At 39.9% G+C, this 20,344-nt stretch overlaps 1 long non-coding RNA gene and 1 pseudogene across 1 annotated transcript; one reads left to right on the forward strand and one right to left on the reverse strand.

Moving 5' to 3' along the window:
- The first annotated feature begins 8,712 nt into the window (after positions 1-8,712).
- On the forward strand, positions 8,713-11,618 carry LOC126796072 (uncharacterized). Its single transcript, XR_007672285.1, has 3 exons — positions 8,713-8,756; positions 9,264-9,379; positions 11,577-11,618. It is a non-coding gene; the product is annotated as an uncharacterized LOC126796072 (long non-coding RNA).
- On the reverse strand, positions 10,614-19,631 carry LOC126796057 (12-oxophytodienoate reductase 2-like; annotated as a pseudogene).
- Positions 19,632-20,344: the final 713 nt, after the last annotated feature.

Raw genomic sequence — 20,344 nt, forward strand, 5'->3', positions numbered from 1 at the left:
AAATATTAATACGTATTTCTGTACGTATACGTACGATTTAAATGTAAATACAAATTCAGTAAATAAAATTTACTAAATTACCCTTTTACAAAATTACTTTTTACATTTACTGAAAGTAATTTATATTTACATTTACCGAAGGTAAAATTTAATTACATTTACCGTAGTAAATAAAAATTACATTTACATTTACCGTACACAGTAAATTACCAAAATACCCTTATGTCAAAACTGTTCTCTCCGGCGGGCTGCGCGTGGGGCCCACGCGCCGAGGCTAACCACGGCGCGTATCACGCCACCGCCGCCTCCATAACCACCCTCTTCCTTCCCTCTCCCTCCCCACGGTTTCCCCGCCGTCCCTACCTCCCGCACGCACCCATACGCGCCACCTCTGGCGGCGGCATCTCCCCCCCAAAACCCTCCCCCTCCGATCTCCTCCAAAACTCCCTCAATCAAACCAAAACCAACTCAATTTCACACAACAAGCATCCAAACATCAAATTCGATGAAAACCTCACCTATTTCGGCCTTGAGAGCGTCGGAGTTCGTCGGAGTGTTTGGACCGACTGGGTTCGATGCTTGCGAGTCGCTCGAGGCTTCACGTCGGCACTGGAGAGCGTGGCTGGCTTGGAGGGGGGCTGCGTCGAGGTCGCGAGGCTGCTGGCGTCGGCGGTGAGGGACACGTCGGCCGGAGTTCGCCGGATTGGATCGACGAATTTTCTGAAGGAAGGGAAGAAGTTTCGGGGTGAGAGAGAGAGAGAGAGAGAGCGGCGGAAATGAAAGGGTTTCCTGTTATGGAAACCCTAATAAAAAAATTCCTTTTTATACTAGTTTCCAAATCGGAAACTAACTTCCGACGAGAATAACTTTTACGTACGATGTCCGTTTCGAACGCGTCACATACTCACGAACTCGTATCGACGAGCTCTACAACTTTCGTGAAGGAAGTTTTCGCGACCGATCGACTAAATAAAAGTCGATAAATTCGTACGGAAACGTAACGTTTTCTTAATAAACGTTCTCGGAACGTTTCCGTTTCCGTTTCGTAACGTTAGCAAACAATCAATTTCCTTTTAATTGAATTTCATAACTTTATAGAATTCAATTCAATTTTCAAATAACGTTTCAAAATCTAGGGTTATTACAATCTACCCCCCTTAAACGAATTTCGCCCCGAAATTCAAGCTCACTCAACAAACAACTGTGGATATCGGGTCATCATGTCTGACTCTAGTTCCCAAGATGCATTTCCCTCATCATGGTGACTCCACAGCACCTTGACTAGCTCAACTTCTCTCCTCCGAAGCTTCTTTGTGGATCTATCCAGGATACGAACCGGTTCGACAACAAAAGTGGCATTTTCCTTCACTTCAATGGTGCTATGATCGATCACATGTGACTCATCTGGTACATACTTCCTCAGCATGGAAATGTGGAAGACGTTGTGTACACCCGACATGCTAGTAGGCAAGGCTAGTCGATAAGCTAGTTCGCCCACCTTCTCAAGTATCTCGAAGGGCCCAACGTACCTTGGTGCCAACTTTCCCTTCTTGCCGAATCTCACAACACCCCTCATAGGCGAAACTTTCAAGAACACGTGATCACCAATCTCAAACTCCACATGTCTCCTCTTCAGGTCCGCATAGCTCTTCTGTCTACTCTGAGCAGTTCGGATTCTATCTCGGATGATCGAGATCTTTTCCGTGGTTTCCTGAACCACCTCTGGACCCATCAGTGCCTCATCACCAACTTCGGCCCAACAGATCGGTGAACGACATGGTCTACCATAAAGTGCCTCATAAGGTGCCATGCCGATGCTAGAATGGTAGCTGTTGTTGTAGGCAAACTCAATCAATCTCAAATGATCTTCCCAGCTACCCTTGAAATCCAACACACATGCTCTCAACATGTCTTCCATCACCTGATTCACCCTCTCTGTCTGTCCATCCGTCTGAGGGTGAAAAGCTGTACTCATATCCAAGGTAGTGCCCATCGCCTTCTGCAAACCACCCCAGAACTTCGAAGAGAAACGTGCATCTCTATCGGAAACAATAGAAACTGGAGCACCATGAAGTCTCACTACCTCATCCACATATAGTTTCCCAACCACGTCCACTGAGTACTTCATCGACACTGGGAGAAAATGAGCCGACTTCGTCAATCGATCGACAATAACCCATATGGCATCGTGACCCTTCTTCGATCTAGGCAACCCGGTCACAAAATCCATAGATATCTGCTCCCACTTCCAAAGAGGAATAATCAGTGGTTTCAACATGCCAGCTGGTCGTTGATGTTCTGCTTTAACTTGCTGACATGTAAGGCACTTCGATACAAACTCTGCTACATCTTTCTTCATACCGTTCCACCAGAATTGTCTGCATAGGTCCTTGTACATCTTAGTGTTCCCTGGATGGACGGTATAGCGTGAACGATGTGTCGTACGAAGTACCTCCTCCCGAAGATCATCACAATCTGGGACACACAATCTTGCCCCAAACCTCAACCCTCCATCGGGTCCAACTCTCCACTCAGAAGGACACTCATCAAGCGTATCAACTACAAGATCCGCCAACTTAGCTCGTGAGTGTCTATCCTGCGCCTGACCCTGTATGATCCTCGTGATCAATGTGGGTTGCACTGTGACACTACCAAGAAAGACCCTTGGTTCTCCTCCCGATGGTACCAAATCAAACTCTGATGCAGCTTCTAGCATGAACCATTCCTGGACCATAAGTGAAGCTACTACGCCTCTCGGTTTCCTGCTTAAGGCATCAGCCACCACATTTGCCTTCCCCGGGTGGTACTCTAATGTGAAGTCATAGTCCTTGAGGAGTTCCATCCATCTCCTCTGCCTCATATTCAGCTCCTTCTGTGAGAACAAGTACTTCAAGCTCTTATGATCTGAAAAGAGTTGAAATTTCTCACCATACAAGTAATGTCTCCAAATCTTCAGGGCAAATACAACTGCCGCAAGCTCTAGGTCGTGTGTCGGATAATTCTTCTCATGAATCTTCAACTGTCTCGAGCCATAAGCAACAACTCCTCCATGCTGCATCAACACACAACCCAAACCTTGGAGCGAAGCATCACTGTAAATGACATAACCACCACCACTAGAAGGAATCGTCAACACTGGAGCTGTGGTCAGTCTAGTCTTTAGTTTGCTGAATGCTTCCTCACATGCATCCGTCCACACGAACGGAGTATCTTTCTTGGTCAACTTGGTCAATGAAGATGCAATACTAGAAAACCCCTCGATAAACCTCCTGTAGTATCCTGCCAAACCGAGGGAACTACGTATCTCTGTAGGGTTCTTTGGACGACTCCAAATCTTTACTGCCTCTACCTTTGCCGGGTCCACTAGTACTCCATCTTTTGAGACAACATGACCGAGGAATTTGACCTCTTCTTTCCAGAACTCACACTTCTCTAGCTTGGCATACAGTCTCGCCTCCTTCAAGGTCTGCAACACTGTTCTCAGGTGCACCACATGTTCTTCTTGTGTCTTGGAGTATATCAGAATGTCATCCACAAACACCACAACAAACTCATCCAAGTACGGGCTAAATACTTGGTTCATCAAACTCATAAAGACAGCTGGTGCATTCGTTAGACCAAATGGCATGACGACAAACTCATAATGTCCATACCGGGTCCTGAAGGCTGTCTTCGATATATCTTCTTCCTTCACTCTGAATTGATGATAACCGGATCTCAAATCAATCTTAGAGAACACCGTAGCACCTTTGAGTTGATCGAACAAGTCATCAATCCTAGGTAAGGGATACCTATTCTTGATGGTCACCTTGTTCAGCTCTCTGTAGTCCACACATAACCGCAGAGAACCATCTTTCTTCTTTACGAACAAAACAGGTGCTCCCCAAGGTGAAACACTAGGTCTAATGAATCCTTGGTCTAATAGCTCATCGATCTGCACCTTCAGCTCCTTAAGTTCATTCTGCCCCATTCTATATGGCGCCTTTGACACAGGTGCTATACCGGGTACTACATCAATGCAGAAATCTACCACTCTTCGAGGAGGTAGCCCCGGTATCTCTTGGAACACTTCACCAAACTCAGATACTACCACAATGTCTGCGATAGATACTTTCTGATCCACTGACTCCACATGTGCCAAAACTCCTGATCTCATGGCGTTATCCGACTTGAGACAACGATAATGAAACACTGGCTCTCCGGGTCTATGAAAGGACACCACCATGTCAAAACAATCAATCACAGCATGCTGTGGTCTCAACCAATCAATCCCCAAGATCACATCATAAGTGTGGTCCGGAATCACAATCAACGAAGCAGAGAACTCTCTACTTCCAATCAAAATAGGACAAGCTTTGCAGATTGTCTCTAACTCAAGTGACACTCTAAGGGGTGAAGTGACACATAAGGCGTCCCCAAGAGGTGTAGGAATCAATCCTAGCATCTCTACTACCGAACTAGCAATGAATGAATGCGATGCTCCCGTATCGAACAGTACTCTAGCAAGGTAGTCAAAAAGTGATAATGTACCTTCCACCCCTGTGTCTCGCTGACCCACTGCGAACACTCTAGCTTGGCCCGCTGGTAGCTGTCTCTGCGGCCGTTCCTGTCTACCCGGAAGTGGTCAGGTATAATCTCGAGCTATGTGTCCCACTTGCCCGCACCGGTGGCAGCCTGCTCTCTTCGGTTTCGGACATGCTGAGGCGTAATGTCCCATCTCATTGCAGCTATAACACCTCACTGCTGCTAATGGTCTGACTGGTGCTGCTCTGATAGCTAGGGATGGCGCCCTTGTCGGGGCCTGATAGTGGGGTCTTGGCCTCTTCCATGACCTATCCTTCGGCCTTGAGTGCTCGCTGCCTGTATAGACCGCCTTGCCTTTCCCCTTTGCATCTCTGTTCCCCACATCACCTGCTTGAGTCTTCTCTGCTTGCTCCAAACTCATAGCACTCTCAAATATCTGCTCCCGTGACGTCAGGCAAAGGACTGATATCATGGTCTTGTACTCTTGTTTCAGCCCACGTAGATACTTCTGAGCTAAAGCAGTCGTACCCATAGGTCTGACATACCGATACAGTTGCGAGAATCGAGCATCATACTCTCTAATGGTCATGTCTCCCTGTATCAATGCCAGAAACTCCAACTCTAAGTCCTCCTGTACTGAGGCTGGAAAATACTTCTCTCGGAATATGGTGGTGAAACCTCCCCATGTGAATGTAGACACATCCACAGTCTGTCTCATGCTCTTCCACCAATCTAGAGCATCACCCTTGAGAAAGAATGTAGCTATCTTTCTCTTCTCAATCTCTGTGCACTCTATCATCTCAAAATAAGTCTCCATACCCTCGATCCAATGGTCAGCTACCATATGATCTAGTCCCCCATGAAATGTCGGAGCTGACAGTGCACTAATATCCTTGATCAGCTTCAACACTCGACCGTCATCTCTAACCGCAGGAGCTGGCTCATCCTGCTCCTCCTGCGGAGCAGCCTCCTCATAGAGGTTCTCCACGTTGCGGACTCGACCTGTGGCCCTACCTCGACCTCGGCCTCTCGCCCGTCCTCGGCCCTTATCAGCGTTCATCACCTTCAAACAACGAAACACTTAGTCAATACTTGTGAAATCTCGAATTCAACTAAAACAGATTCAATAGGTATTAACATGAAACTTCAGAATAAGATGAATCATCGAAGTATCATCACGATACTTCTCGGAGGACCAAACCATTAGGTATGGCTCCTAAAACACTCTCGCGTACCCGACGACATATCTATACCGAGGAGCATGTGATGGGAGCCCGCCTGCAGTCGGATCATCGCTCCCGGATGGTATTGATAATCGCCAAATACGCACTTAGGCTCTGATACCAACTGTAACGTCCCCAAAATTTCGAGCCTAAAAACTCAAAATTATAAAGTCGTTAAACACAAATAATCTCAAATAAATCGAAATCAGTAAAGTGTAACAGCGGATCAATTCTGAGTTCTCAATACAACTCAGACAACCAATTATTACAACCCGAATTATAATCCATACACAAAATAGAAATGTAATAATCCTCACAAATCACTCACAAATCTCACAAATGAAAATACACAAATCCTCACACACGAGTCCATGCTAAAATCTCACCACAAGTAGGATCCGAACGACTTCGAGCCTCTATAGTAGTCACTCAACCTCCACTAATCAGCACCTGCGGAATTATCCCCTACACCATCGAATTGGTGCACCGGGATTGTAAACACAAACCCGGTAAGCTTATAGCTCGTATGAGTAAAATCAAAAATATAATTCGCATATCAAAATATACGAAAGATCACAAACAACAAATATAAATGCCCTCATGAGTCAATGGTCAGCCCATCTGGTTGACCCAAAGAAATGTGAAACAAAACGCTCATGAGGAAATTAAGTAACCCTTCTGGTTACCCAATGCATTTATAATACGGGTACCAAGAACGCTGGTACACATCCGTTACCCCTCTCGTAATACACCGTTGATATTGGATAGCCACCCGCTACCCAACATCCAAAATAACTGAGTACCCATGAGCAGATAACCACCCGTTACCTCACATGCAGTACTAAGGCAGACAGACTAGAGATCTAACTGTATCTTAACTTTCGCCCGGCCAAAGGCTAGGTTTCGACTTGCCAAACACGTACAATAATCTCACATCATATTGTACCAAAAATCTGGTCCGAAGACAATTCACATTTTAACAATCTCAATGTTAAAAATCACGTACAATAATCTCACATCATATTGTACAATTTCAAATCACATGCTCAATATAATCACAATAAAATCATAACAGTATATTATATAGCAAACTATATATATTCGTACTTATTTACCATTTATACAATATATATATAGTCCACTATATCTTATACATATCATATTTCACCACACATGCTCAATTCACAAACTTCCGTCATCGAAATGACTATTTTTAATGAATTAATAATAGTACGTAATTTAATGAACTATATATATATATATGTACTTATTACCATTATACTGTATATATGTAGTCCACTAAATTATATACATGTTGTAATTCATTTGATAATCACACTTGCAAAAATGTTGAATCACCACGAGGGTAGATTCGTAATTCAGTGAGATTTTACTCACCTTATTGACTTGAGCGTAATCCCACAATTTCCCGAAGGTAATTCCTTTCCTTGATTTAACGATCACCTTGAAAAGATAAGAAAAGAATTTAGAATCGTTTCGTAAACCTTTAAATGCCGAAACAGTAATAATCGGTTACTGTTCAGCAATTTTCGGTTTTACGAAGTGACTGTTCAGTGGTACTATTCACTGTTACTATTCCCGGATACTGTACAAATATGCAATTAATACGTATTTCTGTACGTATAAATATTATATACGTATTTCTGTACGTATAAATATTATATACGTATTTCTGTACGTATAAATATTACTACGTATTTCTGTACGTATAAATATTAATACGTATTTCTGTACGTATAAATATTAATACGTATTTCTGTACGTATAAATATTATATACGTATTTCTGTAAGTATAAATATTAATACGTATTTCTGTACGTATAAATATTAATACGTATTTCTGTACGTATACGTACGATTTAAATGTAAATACAAATTCAGTAAATAAAATTTACTAAATTACCCTTTTACAAAATTACTTTTTACATTTACTGAAAGTAATTTATATTTACATTTACCGAAGGTAAAATTTAATTACATTTACCGTAGTAAATAAAAATTACATTTACATTTACCGTACACAGTAAATTACCAAAATACCCTTATGTCAAAACTGTTCTCTCCGGCGGGCTGCGCGTGGGGCCCACGCGCCGAGGCTAACCACGGCGCGTATCACGCCACCGCCGCCTCCATAACCACCCTCTTCCTTCCCTCTCCCTCCCCACGGTTTCCCCGCCGTCCCTACCTCCCGCACGCACCCATACGCGCCACCTCTGGCGGCGGCATCTCCCCCGCAAAACCCTCCCCCTCCGATCTCCTCGAAAACTCCCTCAATCAAACCAAAACCAACTGAATTTCACACAACAAGCATCCAAACATCAAATTCGATGAAAACCTCACCTATTTCGGCCTTGAGAGCGTTGGAGTTCGTCAGAGTGTTTGGACCGACTGGGTTCGATGCTTGCGAGTCGCTCGAGGCTTCACGTCGGCACTGGAGAGCGTGGCTGGCTTGGAGGGGGGCTGCGTCGAGGTCGCGAGGCTGCTGGCGTCGGCGGTGAGGGACACGTCGGCCGGAGTTCGCCGGATTGGATCGACGAATTTTCTGAAGGAAGGGAAGAAGTTTCGGGGTGAGAGAGAGAGAGAGAGAGCGGCGGAAATGAAAGGGTTTCCATAACCTTTTTATACTAGTTTCCAAATCGGAAACTAACTTCCGACGAGAATAACTTTTACGTACGATGTCCATTTCGAACGCGTCACATACTCACGAACTCGTATCGACGAGCTCTACAACTTTCGTGAAGGAAGTTTTCGCGACCGATCGACCAAATAAAAGTCGATAAATTCGTACGGAAACGTAACGTTTTCTTAATAAACGTTCTCGGAACGTTTCCGTTTCCGTTTCGTAACGTTAGCAAACAATCAATTTCCTTTTAATTGAATTTCATAACTTTATAGAATTCAATTCAATTTTCAAATAACGTTTCAAAATCTAGGGTTATTACAGTCTTCACTTAATGTGGGTACAGAAATACATGTCAGTCACCCAGGTGAGACCGCGGAATGGACTGTAAGTGAATTTGATGTATTAGTTCCTGGAGGTGTTGGAGATATTACTGGCACTATGCTTTATTGAATCTCTCTTAAGTTTTAGAAGATAAACATGTGCATACATAGATATCTATAAGGTGTTACAAATGATGTATGACCTGCATTAGTTTATCATACATGAGTTTATTGTTTTCATTGTAGTAACTTAATACTGGAGAGCACAAACAACATGATTCTGATTTCTCATTCATGGAATCATAGATTCGTCTTATTTCTCTTCTGATTGCTTAAACTGAATTTTCGTTACCTTAAAACAAACAAAAAAACAAAGAGTAACAGCACAGCTGTCTTGAAACATAGTAATTGTGAGTTCATCTCAGTTCTGTAGAAGATCCCTCGATCTACAACACTTATGCTACATAACAGATTAACAGTACTCTCTTAGATTGGTTTTGTTAAACATACAGTTTCTGTGTAATATTCATTTGATTGAAAATTCATTACAGGTGGCTCGGTTCAATTCAATCTATCCAGGTGGTCTGGCATAACACATCAAAATTGCTAGAGAATAATTAGCTGATTCAAAAGGAGTCCATGAAATAATTTGATGGCTTTACATTCTGTAAGTCAATAAAGGTCTCATATGTTTGTGAATGAATTTATATGAATTTGTGTGTGTTCGCATTGAATCAAGGTGATATATGCATCCCCATCATTCCATTTCATGCCTAACTTATGGTATTTTGACTAATCAGTTCCCTAAGCACGTACAATACTATTTTCATATAAAGTTTATTTAAAGTGTTTCTGTTCATAAAGTTTTTTTGTTTTGGTTTTTTTGTTCATGAAGTCATGTTCAAATAATTCATTTGGTAGTTGAGTGTAATCTTCTAGTTTAACCTGGGAATGAAGTCTTTTTTTATTTCCATACACTTGATTTATAGGAAAATCTTAAGAATGGTACATCAAGTTTCTTCCATTGATGATTAAGGTGTCACAACTTTCTCAAATAACACATTAGTACATGAAATATCAATTCCGATATCTTATGTGTACATCGTTAACTCCTTAACAGAGTTAAATGAAGGAGGGTAAATTAGTATTTTCCAATAATCTCATCCTTATCAAGATATTTAAGAGAATACTACCGGGTAGTACAAATGCTTTTCTCTTATCTTTTTTTGAAGGGGAATGAAAAATACATTGGCAATATCGCCATCATAGACACACTAAATGCATGTTAAAACTAAACACATGTAATGCGAAAAAAGACGCTTATTAAATAGATAAAAAACTAAATCAAAGTTTGTAAAAAAATAAAAAGTCCAAACAAAGATGACCTAAACAACTCACTTCCTAAACCCTACAAAGATCAACACATTATTGGAATGCCTCACGCATCAGTTGTGTACTCTCAAAGAATGAATTAATCAAAACAGGGTTTAAGAAGGTTCTTTCCTGAAGCAACTAGGAGATAGTACGTACTCCCCCACTACCTCGTCAACGAGGCCTATCGCATCACCATCTGAAGCACCTACCAAAACCTCCGAATCTGCATGCCGTTCAGCCCCTGGCTTTGATCCCGACCCAATCAGCCAATTCAAAGTCATATCAAACTTCGCCGAAGTCTCCATATAGAGCAGTTTAACTCGTCCATAATAAACAAAGGAGACAACTATCACTTGTTTGCCAACCTCACGCTCTACTAAAACTTTGCTTCACTTTTATCCGATCTAAGTATCCATATCTATGCTGACTATGCATAGTTGCATACCACATAACAAAAGTAATTCTGTCATACTTGAGCAGATTGTACTCATACAAGTCTATTGAAGCCTCCAAAGACTGCTGCAGTGTTAAGCAGGGGAGTCGAGAAATGGATAATCAGTGTAACCAACAACTGGATCAGAAGTATAGAAAGTACTTCTGTCATACTTGTTTAAAGGAGCATTGAGCTCAAATCTCTTTGGCAAATCTGGATTTGCCAAGAACCAACGACCATAAGCTATAAGATCTGCACGACCCTCAGCAACTGCATTGTTCCCATCTTCTCTGTCAAAACCACCACTAGCAATGAAGGTACCACCAAAAGTTTCTCTCATTGGAAGAAGACTGAAGGCAGTGTCACTTTTTACTGCAACTTCCTTCATTCTTGGCTCAATAACATGGCAGTACAGAATCCCATATTTGTTTAAGGATTGAACCATATAAAGGCCTAATGCTTCAGGGTTTGAATCACCTGATTCCATATAGTCGCCAAATGGAGATAGTCTGATTCCAACTCTATCTGCTCCTATTCGGTTTACAACAGCTTCAGTAATTTTCAGAGCAAATCGGTGGCGATTCTCTAGTGATCCACCATACTGGTCTGTCCGATCATTCACTTGGTCTTTGAGGAATTGATCAATAAGGTAACCATATGCTCCATGAATTTCGACCCCATCAAAACCAATACATACAAATAAAGTACAAATTATATCAGCTACTTAAAGTTTATATGATCGATTAGCATATAAACCATGCTTGTAATACACTTACACAAGGAAAGAGTTACAACTCCTGATTCTATTTTCAAAGGGTGGGAACAAAGATACACGTTTCTTCTTTCTCATGGGAAGAGTCGAATATAATTGATGCCATTTTGTGTTTATGTAGTTTCAACTTTCTACTAGACCTATGGGACTAATCTGCATGTAACTATTTGAGTAAGTTGATCCAATAATTACATTGTAAATGTTTATTGAGCTTAAATCAATATCCTGAGTGCGTTTACATAATCAAGTTGGAGGAATATTAAGCTTCAATTGCGTTTTTCGCAGCAAGTCTAAAGTCGTTGACAATCTGTGGGATTTCATCTGTCCTTAATCGCCTTGGAGGTGTGTAATCAGCATCATCAAGAGTATTAGTTAGATAGTACTTGAGGGGTTAGCGGCTTGTCAGTACAAGAGATTGGAGCTTGTCCATTTCGTTGAAAAGCTGAAAGAGTAAGAGATTTTGAAAATAAGAGTCTGAACACGTACGGAAGATTACTTAAACATATGCAAGGATCTCTGGAGAGGATTACTTGAACATATCCATGTTTTATTTATTCCAATGCTTCAGTGCTCTAATTTATGTTCACAATTGTTTCTATATATGATGAAATATAAAAGTAAAATGATAACTTTCTGTGTGAACTTGTGAATTGTACGCACTGCTGTTTGAAACTCTTCCTGCAGGCCATATCTGACAGAAGAATATGTAAGATTTGATTGAACTAGATATCAGCATTTTGATTAAGCTGATATATGTAACGAGTTTTAGAGTTCAATATATAACATCGGTGAATTAAATAATGTTTGTAATCAAAAATAACTTTATTTAATGTAACGACCCCAAAATTTCAAGCATAAAAACTCAAATTTCAAAGTCGTGAAACACCAAAACAATCTCAATGAATCGAAATCATTTTAAATGCCACAATGGATCATCTCTGAGTTCAAAATACAACTCAGTCAAACCGATTATTACAACCAAATTATAATTCGACATTATAACAAATGGAAATGTATAATCCTCACAAAAACCTCACAAGAAAATCACACAAAATCCTCACACAAGCTGGAACTAAATATCTTCGAGTCCTCTGAGCGGTCCATCAATTCCCGCTAATCCACACATGCGGAGTCATCCACTACACCATCGAATTGGTGCACCGGGATTGTAAACACAAACCCGGTAAGCTTTACAGCTCGTATGAGTAAAAACAACAATAAAACTCACATATCAATATATACGGAAATCCACAACACATCAAATATAAATGCACTCATGAGTCGATGGACGGCCCGTCTGGTTGTCCAAAATATGAAAATGAAAATGCTCATGAGAAATCGGGCAACCCTTCTGGTTACCCAAATGCATTTATAATACGGGTACTAATGAACGCTGGTACACATCTGTTACCCCTCACGTAGTACACCGCCGATATTGGGCAACCTTCTGCTACATAACATCCAAAAATATGAGTACTCATGAGCCGATAACCCATCTGATACCTCTCATGCAGTACTCCGGCAGACAGATTAGAGCTCTAACTGTATCGTAACTTTCGCCCGGCCAAAGGCTAGGTTCCGACATGCCAAACACGTCCGAAGACTGGTTCGAAGACATAAACACGTCCGAAGACTGGTCCGAAGACATAAACACGTCCGAAGACAAAAACTCGTCCGAAGACAAAACGTTTTAACAAACTCCATGTTAAAACCACGTACAATAATCATCACCTCATATTGTACAAATCAAATCACATGCTCGATATATAAATCTCGTCATCCAAATGACATAATCACGATAAAATCATAACAGTATATAGCAAACTATATATATATATATATGTACCTATTTACTATTTATACAATATATATATAATCCACTATATCATATACATGTCATATTTCATAAACACGTCCGAAGACAAAACGTTTTAACAAACTCCATGTTAAAACCACGTACAATAATCATCACCTCATATTGTACAAATTAAATCACATGCTCGATATATAAATCTCGTCATCAAAATAACATACTCACGATAAAATCATAACAGTATATTATATAGAAAACTATATATATATGTACCTATTTACCATTTATACAATATATATATAATCCACTATATCAAATACATGTCATATTCCATTCTTAAAAATTCTGCAAAATCTTGAATCTCCGCAAGGGTAGATTCGTAAATATGTGAGATTTTACTCACCTTATCAACTCGAGCGTAAATCCACAATTTCTTAAGGTAAAAAAGAATTTATCGATCACCTTGAAAAGATAAAAAAAAGAATTTAGAATCGTTACGTAAACCTTTAAATGCCGAAACAGTAATAATCTGTTACTGTTAAGCAATTTATGGTTTTACGAATTTACTGTTCACTGAATATTATTCACTATGTACTATTTACGTATTTACTATTCATGTATTATTGTACAAATGCACATCCATTACGTATTTTTGTACGAGTACATACTGTTTACGTATTTATGTACATATAAATACTATTCAAATGTAAATACTGTCTCAATAAATATTAATTACTGATTTACCCTTCTGAAATTACTTTTTATATTTATTGAAAGTAATTTACATTTACATTTACCATACATAAATAAAATTTACTTTTACTGTACGTAAATTACTTTTTACATTCACCGTACGTAAAAATAAAATTTTACAATTTACTGTGTCGAACTGACTGCTCACGCGCCGCCGCACGTGGGGGCGCGTGGGGTACACGCACCACCTCCGGTAGGCCGCGCGTGGCGCTCACGCACCACTAACTGTGGAAAGTTATCTCACTGTTGATGCTTTACTTAATAGTTTTGGTTACAATAGTTGATATAGATCTTTATCTTCAAGTTATTCCATATATTTTGATCATTTATCATATTGAGCATATGTTGTGCATTATGTAGTATTCTGATTATTTCTAAAACTGTGGAAAGTTATTGTTTCTTCTCACATTACCATACCAGAAGATGTGTCAATTAGTTAAGACAAAATGTAGTGATGCATCGTCAATTGATCATATACTATCTAGTTATGCATCAGTACCTTGACAATTGAGAACTTAAGTTTCTTGAACTATGTCTATTGAACTTGGTCACTATCCAACTATAGGGTACTAGAGCATAATTGTGTTTATTTGCACATTACTAAGTATCTTGATCATTCTTGTGTATACTCATCAGTAGTCATTATTGAGATTATGTATGTAAACTTGTGGTGCTTTTGTATCAATTGCTTAGTATTATTGAATAATGAATATAGATTTTTAGTTAATCAGTCATTTGGTTTATCATCTGACTTTTGTCATTTGAATTAAGTTTTTTGTCAACACTTAGTTGCTGCATAGGTTGATATATGTACATATCCAGAACTTGCAGATACTGATATGCCCAGTAATATAGTGCAGCTCTCCATCATGTTGAAAATTGGATCAGGCATGTTTTTCTTTTTACAAGTCGATTACTGTAAATAAAGTTAGACAAGCACAAATTCATACTTGGGGTAGTTTCATGTGATTTTACTAGCCGTATTGTGATTATAGAAGACTAATGATTTTCTACTTTATTATACTTTTCTATAGTTCAATGCAGTTTAGTGAAGTTGACTGGAACTTTGAAAAATAGATGATGTGTTCTTGAACTCTGGTGCACACTTAAGGAAACTCGTCATTACAAATTATTTTTGCATGATATCTAGTTCAGTGGGAGATTGTAAGATTTTATTGAACTAGATATCATCATTTTGATTAAGCTGATATATGTAACGAGTTTTAGAGTTTAATATATAACATCGGTGAATTAAATAATGTTTGTAATTGAAAGTAGCTTTATTTAATGCAATATGTTTTTGAATTTGAATTCAAAGGTGTATGGTTACTGTAGAATGATACATTAAGATAAAAGAAGTTATAAAACAGTTTCCTTGATGGAAGGAACTACCTTAACCGCCATTCTGATATAAAGTACATTACCTTCATTGATCCCTGCTAGAGCACCACACCTCAATTTTATCAGTCCCATCAACGATATGAGATCAAGGGTGAATCTAGGAGAAGAACAATGAAAAGAGACCGTCTATCTAGTTTGCATCTCTATACTTTTTTGTATTTGATTCAATTTATCTTATATATGTATCGATTCTAGATTTGTCATAGTTGATTTTGTTTATATAATCTTACATCTTATTAAGTTTAATTCTAGCAGAATACACCACCGTTAGCATGAACTGCATCGACAATGGGTTTCCATGCTTCAACTTGTTCCTTTGTCCATAAACCGGGCGTATCGGGGTGAAACGACCCCAAAATTTCGAGCATCAAAACTCAAATTCAAAGTCGTTAAACACTAAACAATTCCAATAAAATCGAAATCATTTAAATGCACACAGCGGATCATTACTGAGTTCATGATACAAATCAGACAAACCAATTATTACAACCCAAATTTATAATCCATATTACATAAAAATGGAAATGTAATAATCCTCATAATTTCTCACAAAACCATAAATAAATCCTCACAAGTTCTCACACAAATCCACAATAGAACCTCACCACAAGCAGGATAATGAACGACTTCAAGTCACCAGAGATGTCCTTCGATTCCCACTAATCGACACCTGCAGTAGTATCCCCTACACCATCGAATTAGTGCACCAGGATTGTAAACACAAACCCGGTAAGCTTTACAGCTTGTATGAGTAAAATAAAAAATATATAACTCGTATAACAATATATATGTCAATCCACAATTAACAAATATAAATGCATTCATGAGTCAATGGACGGCCCATCTGGTTGTCCCGAAAATATAAAAATGAAAATACTCATGAGAAATTGGGCAACCCCTCTGTTTGCCCAAATGCATTTATAATACGAGTACTAATGAGCGTTGGTACGCCTCTGTTACCCCTCATATAGTACACCGCCGACGTTGGGTAACTTCCTCGCTACCCAACGCCCGGCATAGGGCAACCTCCTCGCTACCCTACGCCCGACATAGGACAACCTCCTCGCTACCCTATGTCCAACATCGGGCAACCTCCTCGCTACCCGATGTCCGGCAGACAGACTAAAGCTCTAACTGTATCGTAACTTTCGCCCGGCCAAAGGCTAGGTTCCGACTTGCCAAACACGTACAATAATCTCACATCATTTGTACCAAAAATCAAGTCTAAAGACAATTCACATTTTAACAATCTCCATGTTAGAATCACGTACAATAATCACACATCATATTGTACCAAAAATCACATGCTCGATAAAATCTTGTCATCAAAATGACATCATCACAATAAAATCATAACAGTATATTATATAGCAAACTATATATATATGTATTTATTTACCATTTATACGATACATATATAATCCACTATATCATATACATGTCATAATTTATCAACACGTCCGAAGACAAAACGTTTAACAAACTCCATATTAAATCACATGATTGTCATCGAAATGACCTATTTCAAATGAATTCATAACAGTATATATTATAGCAAACTATATATATATGTACTTATTACCATTTATACAATACATATATAATCCACTATATTGTATACATTTCGTATTTCAATATTTAAAACTCTTGCAAAAATTTTGAAATCACCGCAAGGGTAGATTCGTAAATATGTGAGATTTTACTCACTTTATCGACTCGAGCGTAAATCCACAATTTCCGAAGATAATTCCTTTCTTTGATTTATCGATCACCTTGAAAAGATAAGAAAAGAATTTAGAAACGTTTCGTAAACCTTTAAATGCCGAAACAGTAATAATCGGTTACTGTTCAGCAATTTTCGGTTTTACGAAATTACTGTTCACTGTTACTATTCACTATTTGTGTATCACTGTTCATGTATTTACTATTTGTGTATTACTGTATAAATACACATCCAATACGTATCTCTGTACAAGTACATACTGTTTACGTATTTCTGTACGTATAAATACTATTCAAAATGTACGTACTGTCTCAGTAAATAATAATTACCGAATTACCCTTCCAAAATTACTTTTACCTTTACTAAAAGTAATTTACATTTACAATTACCACACGTAAATAAAATTTACTTTTACTGTACGTAAATTACTTTTTACATTCACCGTACGTAAAAATAAAATTAACAATTTACTGTGTCGGAGTCACTGTTTACGCGCCGCCGCACGTGGCGGCGCGTGGGGTACACGCGCCACTAGCCGGCGACCGCGCGTGGGGCCCACGCGCCTACTCCGACACCGAAGCGTATCACGTCACCTCCGCCCCAAAAACCATCCTCTCCTCCTCCTCCACCTTCCTACGGTCTCCGACCACCCATAGACCGCCCCATGCTCCCACACGCACCGCCTAAGGCGGCGGTGTTCATCAATTCCCCCCCCCCCTCCGATCCCACTCTGATCTCCTCCACAAATCATCCACAACATCCACAATACACACAACAACAATCACAACATCATATATAGTCGAAACCTCACCTATTTTCGGTCTTAGGAGCACCGGAGCTCGTCGGAGAGCTTGGTCCAGTCGTGCGGGTCCGGTGCGACGCGAGGAGCTTCACGGCGGCGAGCTGGCTTGCGTCTTGCTCGGTGGTGCGTCGCGTCGTGCCTGTGAGGTCGCTGGTGCCGGCGGTGAGGAGCACCTCCCTCGGAGGAGGGAGATCGGGGTGCAAGCCGAGAGGGAGAAGAAAGGGTCGGGTGAGAGGGAGAGGGAGGCGGAGAGAAATGAGAGAGAAGGGTTTCCTGAAATGGAAACCCTAATCTCAAAAATACGCTTTTTATACTTGCTTCTAAAATTAGAAACTAACTTCCGACGTTAATAACGTTTACGTACATCGTCCGATCAGAACGCGTCACATATCCACAAACGCGTATCGACGAGCCCTACAACTTTCGTGAAGGACGTTTTCGCAAACGAGCGACGGAATAAAAGTCGATAATTTCGTTCGGAAACGTAACGTTTTTCTAATTAAACGTTCCGAGAACGTTTCCGTTTTTCGTTTCGTAACATCGCAAACAATCACATTCGTTTTAATTGAATTTCACAACTTTATAGAATTCAAATCAAACCAAATATTGTTTTGAAAATTAGGGTTATTACACGGGGTACCTTCACATATGAGAAACAGTAAACTGTCAAGGGGATCGATGTCTGTCATTTAATTGATATGGAAATCACTAACAAAACGAGAATGCCATTCTAGCTCACTAAATTTACCCTTGAGCTGTGTCAGAAACTGCAGAGGCTTCAGCTATTGAAAGACCCCCGTTGGTTGTTCTCGGAGAGTAATATAAGATAGCGTGTGGTTGGGGAAGATTGTTGTATGATCTACGTCTAGTCAATGGTGCCAAAACAACGGAGGAGGCAGATATATGAATGATGTGTTCGAGCGTATTATGAAAATTCTTAGGTAGAAAGCAACTATCTGAAGTCTCATCGCACAATGAATTGAAGTTACAAAACAATCAAGATTGAAGAGAAACATCATTCATCCTCAACTAGTTGACGAATCACATCTAATACCTAAAGTTAGTTCATAAACTCGAGGCCAGTGTCAGGGAAATACTATCGTGTAAATCCTTCATATGAATCAAACCCCATGAACGTTCATCCATGTCATGGGGAAGTCAAACGATGTGTTCGTCACTCAGTCCTAGCTAGCTAGACAAAATTTAGACACATCTTGCATCCACATTGTTGGTGCTACTTGATGTGCGCTTATTATGTCTGTTGTTTCCAAATTATACTATATCAAATCTTACTTAATTAAAGAGATATAGTTACACCAGCAGAGAAAGTGTTGACAAATAATTCCCAGATAATAGGCGTGAAAGACCAACTATGAATGGACTCAATACAGTTCGACCTGTAATGATTAATGAGTGCGGGTGTTGATACTGTAAGAGGCTTTTTCCAAGAAAAGTATACAGAGCACAGAGCATGCAGAAGTAAGAGCATCAAATACAACATTATCTGGCAATGCTTAGAGAGAAATATGGACTGCATCACAATGCTTCACACTAAAATTACCCAATATACTAAATTGTGGAAAACAGAAGCAGATTTTTCTTGTAAGCCAACTGGGACCTAATACTATGTGGACAAGAACCAGTTTAAAGCAGAACTTAATATAAGGCCCCTGCTATAGTGCTATATACAAAATAAACTACGTAACTAAAATTCTCGGGCTCTTAGCCATCGTGATCAATGAAATTTATGGTAATACTGGAACAGGGATCAGGAAAGTACCTGTGTGAAAGATTGAAGTTTCCAAGTTAAGGAGAGAAAAGAGGGATGGTGAGAGCTGAAGCAGACATAGTAGAGCTAGCCACTATTTAGTATCTAGGGTTGTGTTTTTAGATGATGTTGTTGTCGGTGTGAATCACGGATTATTTTATAGGTAGATTAGGCTATATAAAGGATTGATATGTGTATGAATGTATAACAAGCAATAAGCAATATTATTCTTCTTGGTATCAGAGCACGAAGAAATTGTTCTGTTTTTTCTGGGATTTTTTCCCTCTTTCCTTTCTCCGGCTGCAAGCCCTGCCGACAACCTATCTGTCACCGCCAGCTCGGAGCCGACGACCTCGCTGTCTCTGTCACCGCCAACAACCGCCTGCTCGGAGGAACCACGACATACCGGCTGTGAATACCGGAACCATCTCCTACTGGAACCCGCGCCTTCTGCGAGGTCATCACGACCGGCTTCTCTCCAGCGAGCTCCTCCATCTCACACGAGCGCCATCTCCGGCGAGCTCCTCCATCTCAACGAGTGCCATCTCCGGCGAACTCCTCCATTTTGGTATGGCTTTCAATATTTCTCACTCTGTTAGTTTTGATACATGGATTATTGATTCTGGTGCATCTGATCATATAACTTATGACCAATCTTATTTTACCGTATTGTCCCCTCCCCCCGTATCCTGTGTTACTAATGCTAATGGTGAGGCATTCCCCGTGTTAGGGACATGGTCCGTTCGTATTACTCCCACCATAGAGCTTCACAATGTACTTTATGTACCTGCTT

Source organism: Argentina anserina, chromosome 5, assembly GCF_933775445.1.
Source record: "Argentina anserina chromosome 5, drPotAnse1.1, whole genome shotgun sequence".
NCBI lineage: Eukaryota > Viridiplantae > Streptophyta > Magnoliopsida > Rosales > Rosaceae > Argentina > Argentina anserina.